General features: G+C 44.0%; 1 protein-coding gene across 1 annotated transcript in view; it reads left to right on the forward strand.

Moving 5' to 3' along the window:
- Positions 1–5914: 5914 nt before the first annotated feature.
- LOC117359684 overlaps positions 5915–18034 on the forward strand; it is a 210815-nt gene continuing 198695 nt past the window's right edge. Inside the window, exon 1 of the mRNA XM_033942900.1 lies at positions 5915–5962. The gene's annotated coding sequence lies outside the window, so the exon portion shown is untranslated. The remainder of the gene's footprint in view (positions 5963–18034) is intronic.

The following is an 18034-nucleotide window of genomic DNA, read 5'->3' on the forward strand; positions in this document are numbered from 1 at the left end:
TAAAGACTAAGCTAAGTAGTTTACTTCTGGTCACTACAGGAGTAATTCTGTACAGGCGGACTGAAGTTTGGCACCTAGAGTGTGTGCACTACGTGCAAATCACTTAATTGCTATTATAGAATACAAGCATAAACCTGCTTCTCACTGGCCTGTTGCTAAACCATCTTTCTACCCTTCAATCTGTTCAGAACTCTGCTGCATGCCTCATGTTATGCCAATGTCACTATGCCCACATCACCTCTCTCCTCATTTCATTAGCTCCCTATCCATTTCCGCATACAGTTCAAACTCCTCTTACTGGCCTACAAGTGGATTCACTCCGCAGCTCCTCAGTATCTCTCCTCTCTCCCCACACTCTCCTCCGCCCCCGACCCCTGGCTCATCAGGTAAGTCTCTCTTATCTGTACCCTTCTCCTCCATGGCCAACTCCAATCTCCCTCCCTTCTGCTTGTAGCCAGGAGCAAACTGCCTGACTCGGTACATCAGGCTCAGCCTCTAGCAGTATTCAAATTCAGACTCAAAGCCCACTTCTTTGAAGCTGTTTTCAATTCCAAACTCCAACCCACCTTCTAGGCACCAATATCTGTCTTATCTTTCCCTGTAATTCTCCCATCTGATCACCGTGTATAGATGCACCTTCTTGTCCAGTTTGTCTGTCTTGACTCGATTGTGAGCTCTTTGCACAAGGAGTGTCTCTTCTGTGTTTTGATGTAAAGTGCTTCATAATACGTCTAGTCCTGCTATAGAAGTGATTGGAAATAGTGGTGGTAGTTATGCATGTAACTTTTGGCAACAGCACTTAAGCTAGCTCTGTGCCAGACCTAATGCTCATGCCTAAATGTATCAGTTATGTGCATAAATGACAGTATTCTAAAAGCTTAATGTGTAAATGCTCTGTATTCCCCTGCCCTGCCCACGCCCCCTCCCCTCCTGCAGTAGTTACATGCTATAGAATTTAGAAGCTAACTTTATAGAATAGTCCCTAAGTGTAGTGAATTAGGACCAATTAGTGACGATTTTCTCCAATAATCACCAATTATTTTGTGTTAGTGTTAATTTGCACTTAATTAAGCAATTAACTTATACATATAGCTAGCACTATTCTATAACCTGTGCTCACAATTTTGCGTGCTAAGTGCAAATATGAGAACAGTAGATTGTAGAAAGAGAGAGTAAGTGGTGGAAATATATGGTGAAAACCTGTTACTTTTGGACACTGATATCTTGTAAATGCATCCTTTGAAATCTATTGACATTGTTAACTAACAATCAGAAATCATTCTTGACCTCTTTTTATTATTCTTTTTCAAGCCAACAAAATATTTGGGTAGGACTTCATTCAAGCCACCCCTCCTCCCCTTTTACCTCCAGGACAGAGATAACACAAATCAAAATATGCATGTACACACAATTGCACACATATACAGAGGAATTAGAAAGAAATTCATAAGCCATGCTCCGTATACTATCTTCATTTATTTATTAGTTCAGCATCATATCTACAGGCACACTACTGTACATACAAACTGTTCTGTCTGAAATGAAGCAAGACATCTATGAATAACTTCTTAACGTTCTCTCTTAACGAACCCACATTTCTCATAATTCAATAGTAAAGAACTAAGACAATGAAGCATGATTACATCTCCTATATAGCTTTATTTTTGTAGTTATGATAAGTCTTTGTTATTACACATGATTTTGTATTGGAGTAGATGATAAGAACATAAAAACATAAAAGTGCCTAATTGCAATTGTGAAACAAAAATTTCAATTATATAGTAATTTACTCAAAGAGTAATAATATATTTGAAAGCAATCAAATAGTTGGAAAGAGTAGTTTTTACATTTTTTCCTTCAACTCTGTTTTTTTATTCCAAAGCTGCTATAAGGCAACCAAAACATGTAAACTGTAAGGCATTCTTACCAGAGTCTATTGCTAGCTATGCATAAATAAGAAAAAGATGAACACAGAGAAAAGTAGAGACAGAAATTACTTTTAATCTGGATTACTCTGAAATCTAGTTCACTGATTATGCTTGTTTTTTAAAAAGTATGAAAGGAGAGAAGGAATATAAAGCTTGCTACAGTGTATGAGCAAAACATATATTAACTCTGCAGGAAGCATTTCAATCCCCCGAAGTAACCCGCTGAACTCTGTAACTCTTCTGGAAATGTCCAGATAACCTCTTATGTAATCCGCCTTGAACCGCAAGATAATGGCAGAAAGTCACTAATGTAATGTAATGAAATAATTTAAACCTTCACAATGTCCCTCATTCATGAAGCATCTTTCAGAAATCAAGCCACAAAATGAGTACACAATAACAAATATTGCAGCTCTCAGGCTGAACAATGTTACATTTACTTACTTTTTAGACACTTAAATATTACAGTATTATTCACTCTTTCATTAAAGACAGGAGTGAATTCCAATTAATCAATATGCCATAATACTATCTTAGCATAATACCATTCATGAAACAGAAGTATGATATGTTCAAGGAAACTCCCACCCCCAAACACAAACTGTAAAGGCAATCAGAATCCTAAGTAAATCAGATCACTAACGACTGGCTTACACTTCACAGAAAATTAAAGCCCAGATAGAGATCGTACCATATTCTTCCAAGGTTATGCAATGACCATCATTTAGCCAAGGGCCTGTGTATTAACCAAGATTTAATGCTTTTATGATAGACCACCTACTTTGTCTTCTGCCAAGTCTCTACTGGAATAATGTTCCAGCAGATAGGTGCACAGCAGCTAAAGGCTTATATCTAGTAGAAGCTACAGCAGCATTTAAAAGCACTGTTGGGATAAATGTAAGCTACTACCAGGGGTATAATTTACCAGCAACCCCCAGATTCTATATACTACGACTAAAGTTGCGTATGGAAATCTGTTTATATTCTGATTTGTGCGTGCAACTTACCCCGTTCTATGAAATTGCACTAGCAGTTTGTAGAGCAGAGAGCTGCGCTGAATGGCCTGCGCTGCTCCCGACACTCATAGGAACTCTATGAGCGTCGGGAGCAGCATGGGCCATTCAGCACGGCTCCCCGCGCTAGAAACTGCTATCGCAGTTTCGTAGAAGAGGGAGTTAATTAGTTAAGAAGCCAATCCACACTGATAATTGCCAATTAAGAAGCAATTATATATACTAATTACAGTATGGTTTACACACACTCTTTTCTAAGCATAGTCTACAAAGTGGTGCACAGAAATTCTAGTACGTGGATCTCAAAAGGAGACATGGGCCAGTCAAGGGCATTCCTAAAAGTTAGGTGCACTGTTATATGCCTTTTCTGTGCACACTTTAGGCGCAGACATTTATGCCAGGTTTTCATCAGCATTAGAGAATGACACAGTGACAAAATTCATCACCGTTCCCGTCCCCGCAGATAACCGCGGGAAATAATCCCATGTCATTTTCTAGTGTCTATTTCATCCTCTGTCCTTCTACACCAGCATTATTCAAAGCAAAGCTTGTGGGTCAGTGGTTGTGGCCATTCATACTCTGATTCTTCCCTCTTTCCTTAAAGAATGACATGAAGATGATTTCCTGCGATTATCCGCGGGGACGGGAACGGTGATGAATTTTGTCACCATGTCATTCTCTAATCAGAATAAATGGTCACACCTAAATTTTAGTCACATGAACGGGTCACTACACATATTCTCTAAAACATGCTTAACTCTGATGCGGTTTATAGAATAGCGCTAAACAAGGATTTTTTTGTGTGTCAATTTCTTAGGTGGCATAAATAGAATTCCCTCCCAAGTCTGTAAATATCTAGGCCCAAACTGCTGAAGGCAAATGGAAGTAAAAGATCCTAAATCTAATCCTACTTTACATGAGCAGTATACAAGTATCTCTTTCAAAATAAGGGTGATATGATCATTGCTCCCCCCCCTCCCCCCCCCCAACAACAGCACAGAAGCTATATTTTGAAGAAGCAGATTTTAAAGCCTTTGGGGGGCAATCTGAGATATAAAGAATTTCAAATGTCAATGCGACAGGTGATTACAAAAAGGTTAGGCATCAGATCTTTCCAAGATTGGACAAAGTTGAGGGAATAACAAGGAGAATCTTAAAATTAATTTTTAAAATGGCTGACTCTAACATTACCTACATAGAATATTTTATTTTACTTTTTACAAAATTACAGCAAATACCCACGTTTCTGGATTAGGGAATTTGCCCCCCCCCAAAAAAAAAAAAAAAAATTAAACAAAAGACAGCAAAGAGATCAGAAACTTACTACTGTTTAAGCTATTAAAGCATAAAGGCATAAAGTATGTCAGTGTTAATTAGATTGCATTTTATTCTCTGTCAAGGAATAATTCTTAGTTGCATCTCTCCCCTTGCAATCGGGCTAGCAAACAAATTTTAGGGGTTTCCTCTTGCTAGAAAGCATAGTACATCGTCATTAAACTTCATCTTCATTATCTCCACCCGAAATTAACAGATGAGTGTTATTTTTTTAGCTAAGTATATAGTGAAGACCAAAAGAAGCCAGAATCACTAACGTCTAAAAATATTCATTCACTAGAGAAGAACCACCATCTGGCTGTTCTACCAATTGTGCCTGTTACCTTATAGGGAACATACTATTTGTTCACCATTAGAGATGCCGTTTTGAAGAAAGATGCAAAAAGATGAATCCTAAAATCAAGCCATTTTGTCTTTTTGATGAATACAATAGCAAATAATTTTATCCAATAGCCTGTTCAGTAATCATGCATACCACACCAATAAAACAGTCTTCTAATGAGGTGCTGAAATTCAAAGCAAAGGTACAGCTCCCTTTGGCATTTTGACCCATCTCCGATGCTTACTGGTGGCGACTGAAAACACATCATCCACCATCTCCCACCCCTTACAGCAATCTTACCCCAGCCATTAAGAAATCAGCATACACTGAAAAATTCCTTGCAACATGCAACCGACAGTGCAACCCCCCCCCCTTACTCCCCATTATAAGATCCATTTGATCTGAGATTTCTATAGGAGAGAGAATATCCAGTTGCACACTTCAGTAGCAACCCATCATTTCCAAGATAGCCTTCAGTAGTAAAACGCAAAAGGAAACGCCTGGGAAAGGCGCACATATGCTCTTAGCACATCACTGCTGTCAATACTGAGGAATCCCCAGCACACGCCGAGGTTTACCTGGGCTTAACACAAAGGTTTTCTGACGGTAGAGGTCTGTTGGCTGAAGAGCAGGTAGCGTAAAAATGAGGGGGGAAAAAAAAAGATCAGCAAGAGAGACTGTGGCTGCCGGCAGCCTGCTGGGCTGCTCGCTCGCGCGCGCGCTCTCTTTCTGTGTTTCAGCTCGCGGCTGAATGCTGTAACGTTCGCTCAGTACCTGCACCCACGAACAGCTCCGCCAACGTCTCTCACCTCCCAGAGGCACGGCCCCCTCCGCGCAGACGCACCCTTCCACCAACCACTCAGCCGCGCGGAGCACGCTCCCCGCCTAGTGGCCGCCGTCCCCTATTCCAGACTGACCGCTAAGGCCACAAAAATGCCCCCCAAACCCCATAGTTCGCCCTCTGCCTTCTGGGAACTGTAGACTATCTGCACAACGTAATAGGGGTTGGGGGGAGGGGGAAATGGTAAAACTATAAACTTGCTTGGTGTCTTTTCTAATATATATTGTTTATTTAAAATAAAAAAATTATTTCCTTCATTTAAAGCAGGTCTCAAGTACTTACACTCAAGTGTTAAATACGCCTCTGTAAGAACATTTGTATATATATTTTTATGTCTTTTAAAATGTGTTGCTGAATTAGCGCGAGCTACATTTCCCATGCTTCCATTTCTACCACCAATACAGAAGTTTGTTCTTGTTTCCATGGCAGCAGCAGTTGCTATAAATAAATGGGGTGGGTAAGTAGAATAGGAAGCTTTCCAGGGGCGTAAGCGGGGCTGTGTTTTTTTGCCATTCATGTACAGGTGTGGAAGCAAACATTTTATACTGATTTTGTGGCTTTTTTATTGTTGTTAATTTGAGAGTTCTAAGACCCTTTATTTCATACATGTCCAATTACTGAAATGTTATTGTACTGTATATTGGTAACAGAAAACGTTTCTAGTCTTTTATAATCTCATCTTGTTTTAAGCTGCGTTAGTTGGATCACTTGTGCTATGTGTGGATTTTATGTAGAGCTTTAGAAAATATTGCTGTTTTTTAAAAATTTGATTGAAGGTTCCTCCTTTCTAGCATCGGTGTCTTTGTAAGGATTTTCATACCCTCGTGAGTATTTTCCACCTTTTGGTATCTAAAACTACAAACTAAAATGCATTAGCAAATGTAGGAGTTTACTTCACGAATCTACATAACGGATGGAAGAATAATTATAGATGTAACCCACCTGCTTGAAGGGTTGGTGGCCCCAGCTCTCATGTCAGTGGTGCTGTGCAAGGATTATTGGGCACCAAACTTGTGGTGAGGCAGAAAAAACAACAACCCATTGTCCAGGTGATTAGTCATAGCCACAAATATTTATCTTAGAAGTAGGGGTAAGAGGCAAGTGAAAAAAGTTCTTCATGGCAAACAAAAGGTTACTTTAGGAAAATGAGGAATGTAGATATTTAATCATAAATAAAATGAAAATTGTATTAAGTTTTATTGAGGCTTATATGGTAGAGTAAAAGAGAGAACAATGAAAGATATTACAAACCAAATTCAACTGTTGCAACCAGTTATAGTTTATACTATACTGCTTGGCTTGCATAGATCACAGTGGTTTACAAAATAAATTCAACACATAATGTCAACACTCAAAAAGTTTCACAGTTTCAATAATAGCATGAACATTACAATTTTTTTAGGTTTTTAGTGCATTACATTCTTAATTTACAAAAAGAAATACACCTTTAAAAGGAAATTAAAAAAACTTTACAAGTGCCATCTCATTATGTGTGCCATTATTAACATTAAAATCCTCATTGACACTTCAATAAGGATCCAGTTTTAATACCTAGGGTTCTTTTTATCACAGAATTTAACTTTAGGACTGGACCAAATTCTTAGACTCAGCTCTTGCAAAATGCAAGATAGTTCAAATCCTGGATCCCCTGGTTGGATGATTCCTTGAGCTGTGTCTCTCCCAGCAGTCCGTGGCTCCACTTGGTGCCAGTGTTTTCATTACCAAAGCTCCCCAACAAAATCCTGTAATAAAGCTAATTTCCTCTCATTACAAGCTGTATATGTGTTTAGTGCAAACCTTAGTCCAGGGGTAGGCAATTCCGGTCCTGGAAAGCCACATGCAGGTCAGGCTTTCAGGATAACCACAATGAATATGTAAGAGATGGATTTGCATGCACTGCCTCTTCAAGATGCAAATCTCTCTCATGCATATTTATTGTGGATATCCTGAAAACCTGACCTGCCTGTGGCTCTCCAGGACTGGAATTTCCTACCCTTGCCTTAGTCTCATCACAGGTGCTCTAGCGCAGTGATTCCCAACCCTGTCCTGGAGGAACACCAGGCCAATCGGGTTTTCAGGCTAGCCCTAATGAATATGCATGAGAGAGATTTGCATATGATGGAAGTGATAGGCATGCAAATTTGCTTCATGCATATTCATTAGGGCTAGCCTGGAAAACCCAATTGGCCTGGTGTTCCTCCAGGACAGGGTTGGGAACCACTGCTTTAGCGTCCCACTCTCGTTAAAACTCTGTTCTGCTGTATCCTTTGGGATCTTCTGGTCCTGGGAGTTCCAAAGTGTAGGTCACGAGGTTTTCCTATCTCAGATTGCATCTAACAGTCTAAAGGCAAAGAAGATAAAAACCTCTCTATAGCTGCTAGCAGGGCATCGGATTCCAGACCTTGTTCTAAATATTGAAGTGATAAAACAGAGGATCAGCAGAAAAGTAAAAGTAACTAAAAGAAATACTTCCAGCTACAAGTGAGTACAGAGACAAAGTTTATTGAGCACCAAAACTTGTCACAGGTAGTGTTTCAGCAAAAATACCTGCCTCAGGAATATAACTGCTATAAAATCATACATAAATAACTAGTATGTGAAGATTAAATTTAAATATTACACTTATTGTAAGTGATATTTTCTTTCATTAGTTTCCAATACCGCTTAAATACCTTGGCAGCATAAATGCACAGGAGGTGGGCCTCTTAATGGAAAGGGGGCATGGGATGAAGGTGAAAGGGGATAGACTCGGAAGTCATTTCTGGACATATTTCTCTATAGAAAGGGTGATAGATGCATGGAATGACTTGTTGGAGACACGGACTGCATTTGAATTTAAGAAAGCACAGAGGATCTCTAAGGGAAAAGCTTTCAAGTTTTATTTAAAATTTGATACACATGCTTATCAAATAATTCTAAGCAATTACAATTCTAAAATGGGAGAACAATAATGTACATGGACAAATTTCAAACAGACGTACAAAACTAGCCCGGAACAGGATGGAAAAGGGAAAGAACTACAAAAAGTAATAGTGCAGAAAGGAACAGGTAGAGTTAACACAATCAGGAGGAGATAAATTAAAAATAGAAATTATAGAAAGGAGATAAAAGAAAATACGCATTTAAGAAATTTAAACGATATTAAAGTTTTGGTCCTTCAGTCTAAGTTTCAAAGGCATCCTTATAGAGGAAACTTTTGAGGGAGTTTTTGAATCTATCTAATGCTGTTTCATTTCGCAGGTAACCTGGTAGGGCGTTCCAGAGCTATGGGGCTGTAACCGAAAATATAACAGCACGCCTTGTGCTAATTATTTTCAAGGAAGGAATGGAAAGAAGATGGTGTTCAGTTGATCTTAATGGTCTGGATGTAGTGTAGGGTATAAGGAGTCTATGAAGAAATATGGGTGATTTTGATAACCGAATTTTGAAAATTATGAGTTATTTGGCATCCCAAGCAGCCCTCCATGATAAAGAATTTGGAGCTTTGTTGCTAGCAGTTCACTCTTATAAAGACTTTAGATCACAATTGAAAACCTATTTATTTTCTAAATACCTGACCAATTAACTCTCTACATTCCATGAATTATGATTTTCTTTAGTAATTTTATGTAAACCGCGTTGAACTAATGGTTACGCGGTCAACAAGTATATTGTTATATTATATTATGTTATGTTATGTGAGAAGAGCAAGAGAATGTGTATTTGTGTCTTTTTCTGGTGGGACCATTATCATATTAATACATTTTCCCTTTGAAAATTTGAGCTAGAAAAGTCTTCTGCTACAAATGTAGCCATGTTCATACTTAGAGGAAGAAATGTTCAGTCTGGAGAATTTACACACGCAACTATTTAATTACAGGTAGCTGGCCATATTCCTTTGAAACTATCCTAATACTGCTGCCACTCCATGCACCAAAGAAAGCTGAATATTACTTTCTGTTATTTCTTCCATATGTGAAGTTTTTTTTGACATTCAGATCTTTCTAGATTTATACTTCAGACACATTGCTTGTAAATCTCAGTCTTTGGCCTTTAATCTCATTCATTCTCTGTTTCTTTTCCAAAGACTACAGAGGATGAAAATGGTTTGCCTAGTTTCCCTGGTTCTCAGCCAGGTGCTCTAACATTAGCCTACTCCATTCAAAGTATGTGCTTGTACAGTCGCCATGCTGCCACCACATCCAAAACTATGCTCTGCATTTTTCTAGGTGAAATATTTATGTAGGGAGAGGAGGAACATGAACAAAGCTGCCTCTCCCCTCTGCCCTCTAAGTCAAAGATACACATCTTTCTAGTGCAAAGGGCATAGTATATCAAACAAATGGCTGTCATCTAAATCCAGAATCTATATTCTGTATTTTCTATTTAATAAGCATGCATGTATATGTAACTGTAAGATGAAAGTCACAGAGCAGGCCTTTGAAGATCTGGTTTTTAAAATGGAGACTTTTTAATCACCAGAGAACTATAATTATTGTATTAGCTAGAGCAGTGGTTCCCAACCCTGTCCTGGAGGACCACCAGGCCAATCGGGTTTTCAGGCTAGCCCTAATGAATATGCTTGGAGCAGATTTGCATGCCTATCACTTCCATTCTATGCAAATCTCTCTCATGCATATTCATTAGGGCTAGCCTAAAACCCGATTGGCCTGGTGGTCCTCCAGGACAAGGTTGGGAACCACTGAGCTAGAGTATTCAAAATAGAGAGTTGCGCGGGGACAGAAATCCCACCCGTCCCCACCCGTCCCAGCCAAAGTCCCACCCGTCCCCACCCGTCCCCGTGAGGACTCCCACCCGTCCCCGCGAGGAATCCCCTACATCCCCACCCGTCCCTATAAACTACAGAAATAGTTATTTAATTTAATTATGCTACTGAATTAAAGGCTCTGGTAAAAACCCATTTAAAAATAAGCAAAAAGACTTTATTAATTTGGAAATATTAATTGGGAAGAATACATACTTTGTAAACGGGTTTCTACCAGAGCCTCTAATGTTTATAAATTTTTATCAACACAACTAATATACTACTTTATCCTTAAGCAAAAAAAAAAGAATTTTTTTCCTACCTTTGTTGCCTGGTTTCTGCTTTCTTCATGTTCTCATTCAATTTCTTCCATCCACTGCCTCTCTTCTCTCTGTGTCTTCCATTTGCTCTGTTACTGTGCCTCTCCCATTCTCCCCCCTCCCAAATTGGTCTGGCACCCATCTTTTTCCCTCCGCTCCCCCCATAGTCTGGCACCTCTGTCTTCTTCCCTGCCAGCGTTTTCTCCCCATTCCCTCTTCCCCATTTCCTTTCAGTGTCCTTCTCCCCCACCATCTTCCCCATGTCCTGTCAGGCAGCATCCTTCTCCCCCCTCTGCCTTCCCCATGTCCTTTCAGCATCCTTCTCCCCCCTCTGTCTTCCCCATGTCCTTTCAGCGGCCTTCTCCCCCCCCCCCCCTGTTTTCCCCATATCCTTTCAGCGGCCTTCTCCACCCCTGTTTTCCCCATGTCCTTTCAGTGGCATTCTCCACCCCTTTGTCTTCCCCAGTGCTTTCAGGGTCCTTCTCCCCCCCTCTGTCTTCCCCATGTGCTTTCAGCATCCTTCCCCCCCTCCTCCCGTTTACCCCATGTCCTTTCAGCGTTCTTCTCCACCCCTTTGTCTTCCCAAGTACTTTCAGCGGCCTTCTCCCCCCTTAAGCGTCTTTTCTTCTCCACTCCACCTTTCCTCCCTCCCTTTGTGGCGCTTTCGCACCCGACCGACAACAGAACAGGCCCGGTCGGACAAATCTCCCTGTCCTGTAGCCGCGAATCTAAATTACCTTCTTACAGCAGCTGGAGTAGTGAAGCTGCTGTAAGAGGTAATTTAGATTCGCGGCTACAGGGCAGGGAGATTTGTCGGCCGGGCCTGTTGTCGGTCGATCGGGGGACCTGACCGGCTGTGCACATTCTCTGGGGCACTCTCACACTGCCTCAAGGAAGCCCGAAGCCCGTGCAGGTGGTCCCGTTGGAGACGCGGATCCATCCTTGCCGGCTTCGTTCCAGACCTTATTGGAGAAGCAATTCATTCAGCTCTTTACCACAATGGGACCGAAGCTTCTCTCTCAAATCCAGCCTGGGCATGCGGAGGTCTCCCGCAAGGTCGAGCCGCCTCCTGTGCCTCAGTCATATGCACACTCTCTACAGGGAGCAGAGTCTCTGCGAGTGTCTGGTCTGGCATCGATGCATGCATCGCAAGGAGCAGAGTCTTTGCCCATGCCTCTATTGGAATTGATACACTCGATGCAAGGAGTAGAATCTTTGCGAATGCCTCCATTGGAACCTGTGTACTCGATGCAAGGTTCCGAGTCTTTGAGGGTGCCTCGTGGTTCGTCCACCCAACCATCTCTGCTTCAATCCACCACCTCTAGCCCCATCCATTCTCTGGGGGTTTCAGCGAAGACACATTCGCCTCGTTTGTCGAGGCTTGCTTCGAGGCATAGCTCGCACTATCGCTCGAGACATTCTTCGAAGCACTCATCCAGGCATGCCTCGCCCCATTGGAAGCAGCCTTTTCTTCAGTATTCTCCACCGTCCACTTCAACTTCTCCACTGCCGGATCTCGAAGACACGGTGGGGTCTTTTTCTCCATCTAGATCCCCGTCTTTATTGGATCAAGCAGCCTCGACATCCTCGAGTCCCTCTCGAGGCCAGGCTTTGGCTGATCAGCTGTCTTTTTCTTCTTTCCTACGTCAGAAGGCAGCTGATTTGGACATTCAACTGGACAATGGGTCCAAATTTTCCAAGGAGTATCTCGAGACCATGCATCTCCCTCAACCTCCTGCAGAATCCCTCAAGCTTCCTCTTCATAAGCTGTTGGATCAAACCTTTGTCCGCTGTCTGGAGACTCCCTATTCCATTCCAGCTTTTCCGGGGAAATTGGATTCTAGATATCGGACTGTCCATCACAAGGGGTTTGACAGTGCTCAATTGTCCCATCAATCCCTTCTGGTGGAGTCTTCATTGAAGCGTTCTCACCCTTCTCATGTATATGCCACTGTTCCACCAGGCAGAGAGGGCAAAACGATGGGCATATTTGGTCGTCGTATTTACCAGAACTCTATGATGACCTCCAGAGTCCTCAACTACAATTTTCACTTCATTACCTATTTCGAGTTTTATCTGTCCATTCTTCCCAAGTTCATGCCTTACTTGGATTCGCGGGCACAATTTGAGTACCAGGAAGCCCTGGCATCATTGTCCCAACTTCGACTACAACTTCTTCAGTCCTCATATGATGCCTTTGAGCTGTCTGCTCGGGGTACAGCTTGTTCGGTGGCCATGCGTCGCCTGGCGTGGCTCTGCACCATTGACATGGACCCAAATCTGCAAGACCAGCTGGCTAATGTCCCTTGCGCTGGCACTGACACTTGATGAGTCCATAGAGGCAGCAACCAAGAAGCTTTCAGACCATGAGAAGTCTTTCCAGTCTGTTCTCCATCCTAAGCCAAAGCCAGCTCCTCCTCGTCCTTCACGCCCGCCTCTGATTTACCAACGGCGTTTTCCACCAAAACAGGCTCCTGCCATTCGTCAGCCTGTCAAGAGGCAACATCCTCAGAAGCAGCAGAAGCCTCAGCCACCTGCTGTACCCAAGGCTCCTCAGCCTTTTTGACTGTCTCCTAGAAAGCATAACCTCAGTCGATCTGCCCTTTCCCGTTTTTCCCCCTATCGGAGGTCGTCTCCCTCATTTTTACCACCGATGGATGACTATTACCACTGACCTCTGGGTCCTTTCCATTGTCAGGGAGGGATACTCTCTTCATTTCCAACAGGTTCCTTCAGAACATCCTCCAAGAGAGTATCCTTCCTCCTCTGCCCAGACCGCCCTTCTTCTTCTGGAAGCTCAAGCTTTACTTCAGCTCTGAGCTATCGAGCCCTTTCTTTTGGCTCAGCAGAACAAGGGATTTTACTCCCAGTACTTCCTTGTTCCGAAAAAGACAGGCAATCTGCAACCTATTTTGGATCTCAGGGTGCTCAACAAATTCCTAGTCAGAGAAAAATTTTGCATGTTGACCCTGGCGTCTCTTTATCCCCTCCTCGAGCAGAACGACTGGTTATGCTCTCTGGATATCAAGGAGGCCTACACTTACATTCCTATCCATCTGGCCTCCCGTCAATACCTCAGATTTTGGGTGGGAAATCTTCATTATCAGTACAGAGTGCTTCCTTTGGGACTGGCCTCGTCACCCAGAGTCTTCACCAAGTGTCTGGTAGTGGTGACTGCAGTGCTCAGGAACCATGGTCTTCAGGTGTTTCCCTACCTGGACGACTGGCTCATCAAGGATTCCACATCTCAGGGAGTCGTCCTATCGACCCAGCGGACTATCTGGTTCCTGTAGAGTCTGGGATTCGAAATCAACTTTCCGAAGTCCCATCTCCAACCTTCTCAGGCTCTTCCCTTCATTGGAGCTGTTCTGGATACAGTCCAACTGAGAGCGTTCCTTCCTCAACAACGTCTGGAGACTCTTCTCCGTCTTTGTCACTCGGTCTCCTCTCGCCCGTCCCATCTCAGCGAGACACATGATGGTTCTTCTGGGTCACATGGCTTCCACAGTACATGTGACTCCTTTTGCCAGACTTTACCTCAGAATTCCTCAGTGGACCCTGGCAACTCAATGGACGCAGGTTTCCGACCCTCTGACTTATCACATCCAGGTCACTCCTGCTCTGATACAGTCTCTTCGCTGGTGGATGCTCTCTTCCAATCTATCCAGAGGCTTACTTTTTCACGCGCCCCCCCCCCATCAGAAGGTTCTCATGACCGATTCTTCGACTTACTCTTGAGGGGCTCATCTAGATGGTCTCCGTACTCAAGGTTATTGGACCAGTGCGGATTATCAGTACCACATCAATCTGCTGGAACTCAGGGCGATTTTCCATGTTCTCAATGCTTTTCAGCATCTGCTTCACGACCATGTAGTCCTCATTTGCACGGACAATCAAGTTGCCATGTATTATGTCAACAAGCAGGGCGGCACGGGATCTGCCTCCCTCTGTCAGGAAGCTCTGAAAGTTTGGGATTGGGCGATTCGCCACAACTCCTTCCTCAAGGCTGTCTACATTCAGGGGGCGGACAATGCCTTAGCAGACAACTTGAATCGTCTTCTACAACCACACAAATGGATTCTCCATTATCCCAGGACAAGCAGGCAGCATATTCCCACACATGGGTGACGTCACCGACGGAGCCCCACAGCGGACAGCCTTGAAAGCAAACGTGCTTGAAGATCTCAAGCTTTCGAGTGCTGCAGCGCGCATGCGCACGTGCCTTCCCGCCCGAACTAGGGGGCGCATCTCCTGTGAGGATCCTCAGTTCATTGTTTTCCATGGAGCTGAGAAGACTTGTGCTTCTGGCTCTGCAGCAATTTGCCTTCTCTCACCGCGGCTGTTATTTTTTTCGTTCGCTGTGCTTAGGGTTTATTCTCTTGTTTATTTTATTGTTTTTGAAAAGTAAAAGTAAAAAAAAAAAATTTTTTTTGGTTTCTTTTTTGTTTGAGTCCGCGGGCTTGGGCTTAGGCCCTTTTCCCTTTTTCTTCGAAGGACTTTATTTTTTCTATGTCCCGGCCTGTGACCGGGTTTAACACGTTGCTACTCGTGCGGCAGGACGATTTCTATCACCAACCCTCATAGTCGGTGTATGGTCTGTTTGGGTTGCACTCATCGTCCAGAAGATTGTGATCGCTGTCTGACCCTTCAGCCTCGTGCTTTTTGCCGCCGCTGTGACAGATTCATTGATCTCTTCAAAATGGAGCCTGAAAAAACCTCGGCCTCGACGGTCTCGACTCCTTCGGGTCCCAAGGCCTCGACATCGGGACCGACCTTGGGCGGTAAGGCCTTGCCCTCGACCCCTGCTTTGACCTCGGCCTCAAAGACCTCAGGGTCCTCGGCCTCAAAGGTCTCCTTGATCCTGTCCTCGAAGCCTGCTTCTGGGGGTAAGTCTCCTGCTTCCTTTTCAGGTACCATGCTCAAGAAGCCTCCAGAGCTGCCCGGGGCTCTGGGTATGCCTCTCTCCTCCAAGCCTTCGGCGAAACGTGCCTCCAAGTCTTGGGAATACTCTAAATCAAGGTCGCCCTCCTTGGAGCGCACAGGAGCACCTTTGCTGCCAAATCCTTTGGTCTCGGTGCCAATGTTTGAAGATATGCTCAAGTCTATTTTGACTACGCAAATTTCTTCTATTGTAGCACAGTTAGTCCCGTCTTCGACTTTGCCTCGGGTGGACCAGCCTGAGCAGCAGCCTGAGACCCTGATCCAGCGTCCACGGGGCAGGTCTCGCAAGAGAATTTCTTCTTCAGACTCCTCGCCGGATATCACCTCGAGATCCTCTTTGCCTCGTCCGAAGCATCGCTCGAGGCCGTCACACACCTTGCTTCGAAGAACTCAAGGCATCGGGATACTTCCTCGAAGACAAAGATTGCTGCTTCTTCTTCTTTATCTTCGAGGCATTCGAGGTTGAGGACTCCTCCCTCGAGGTCTTTACGTCGAGATCTCTCTCCTCCGGTTTAGAGGCATTCTACCCCCCGAACTCCGAGGACATCCCCCTCGAGGGGTCTGAAGAGGAAGCATTCCTTCACTCCACCACAAACCGGGAGTGGGGCTTCTTCAGTGACAGTGAGAGTGGAGTCGGAACCGGTGTCTCAGTACTCACATGAGGCTTCACCCTCTTATTCCGTGGCTCCTCGTTCTAGGTCTGCCTCCCCTGAGGAACCTTCTTCTTCCAAGTCTTCCTCTTTTGCCAAGTTTGTCTATGATATGGGTCAAGCTCTTCATTTAGGCTTGCATTCAGATTCCAAATATACCCCAGAATACTTGGCTGACATGGAGCTAGCGCATCCTCCCAAGGAGACCTTGCGTTTGCCCATGACACCAGTGCTTAAACAGACCTTCATCCGCAATATGGAGGCACCTTATTCGGTCACTGCTATTCCATCAAAGCTGGAATCCCGTTATCGCACTGTCCCCTGTAAAGGATTTGAGAAGTCACAACTCTCATCAATCTTTAGTAGTGGAGTCCTCCCTCAAGAAAACTCATCCATCTAAGATATCTGCAACAGTCCCTCCTGGTCGTGAAGGTCGCACTATGGAGAAGTTTGGGCGTCGCTTGTACCAAAATTCTATGATGGCGAACAGAATTTTGAATTACAATTATATTTTTACATCATACTTCAACCATTTTTTGAAGCTGTTGCCATCTTTTTTTCCAGACTTGTCTAAACACCATCTGTCTGAATTTAAACAGATCCTTCGGTCTCTTTCTCAGTTGAGGCTTTTTATGTTGCAGGCATCTTATGATGCTTTTGAGCTTTCTTCCCGGGTGTCGGCTTTTGCCGTTGCCATGCGCCGCCTTGCCTGGCTCCGCATAGTCGATATGGACCCAAATTTACAGGACCGTCTTGCCAACTTACCCTGTCAGGGGAATGAGTTGTTCGACGACTCAATTGAAGCTGCCACCAAGAGGCTCTCTGAGCATGAGCGCTCTTTTGCTTCCCTGATCAGGTCTAAGCCCAAACCGTCTACTGCCCGGGCATATAAACCGCCACCTCGTCGATATCCCATGAAAACAACTCCTGCATTTTCTAGACCACCTCCTCGACGTCCTCAGCAGCAGCAACGCCCTCAGAAATCTCAGGCGCCTGCTGCCACCAAACTGGCTCCATCTTTTTGACGTTCCGATAGAGAGCATTCCATCCTCCCTGAAAAATTCTCTTCTGCCCATTGGAGGTCGACTTTCCCTTTTTTCATCACGTTGGGAAAGTATTACATCGGACCTCTGGGTGCTGACAACGATCCGCGAGGGATACTCTCTGCGCCTGTTTCAGGTACCACCAGATCACCCGCCAAGAGAGTGTCATTCCAGGTCCTCGCAACTCCCCCTTCTTCTTCAAGAAGCTTGGGCGCTCCTTCGCCTTCGAGCGGTGGAGGAGATACCTCCTTCCCAACACAATCTAGGGTTCTACTCCAGGTATTTCCTGGTGCCCAAGAAGACGGGGGATTTGCGACCCATTCTGGATCTTCGAGCCTTCAATAAATTTCTAGTCAAAGAGAAGTTTTGCATGCTCTCGCTTCCAACCTTGTATTCCTTAATGGATCAGGGGGATTGGATGTGCTCACTGGATCTCAAAGAGGCTTATACTCATATACTTGTTCATCCGAACTTTCGCAAATATCTCAGGTTCAAGGTGGGGAACCTTCATATTCAATACAGGGTTCTGCCATTCGGCCTTGCCGCCTCCCCCAGAGTATTCACCAAGTGTCTGGTCGTGGTGGCTGCAGCCCTGCGCTCTCGAAGGCTACAGGTTTTCCTTATCTCGACGATTGGCTTATCAAAGCCCCTTCTCTTCAAGGGGTTATAACAGCGACCCATCAGACTATTTCTTTTCTTCAAAGTCTAGGGTTCCATGTTAACTTCCCCAAATCTCAGTTGGTTCCAGCCCAGTCCCTTCAGTTTATTAGCGCGACTCTGGACTTTGTCCACATGAGAGCGTTTCTATCCTTAAATCGTCAAGAAACCTTCTGTCGACTCTGCCGGCAAATGTCTTCCCTTTCGACAGTCTCTGCCCGTCAGATGATAATTCTGCTC

This window comes from Geotrypetes seraphini, chromosome 4 (genome assembly GCF_902459505.1).
Source record: "Geotrypetes seraphini chromosome 4, aGeoSer1.1, whole genome shotgun sequence".
In the NCBI taxonomy this organism is placed as follows: Eukaryota; Metazoa; Chordata; class Amphibia; order Gymnophiona; family Dermophiidae; genus Geotrypetes; species Geotrypetes seraphini.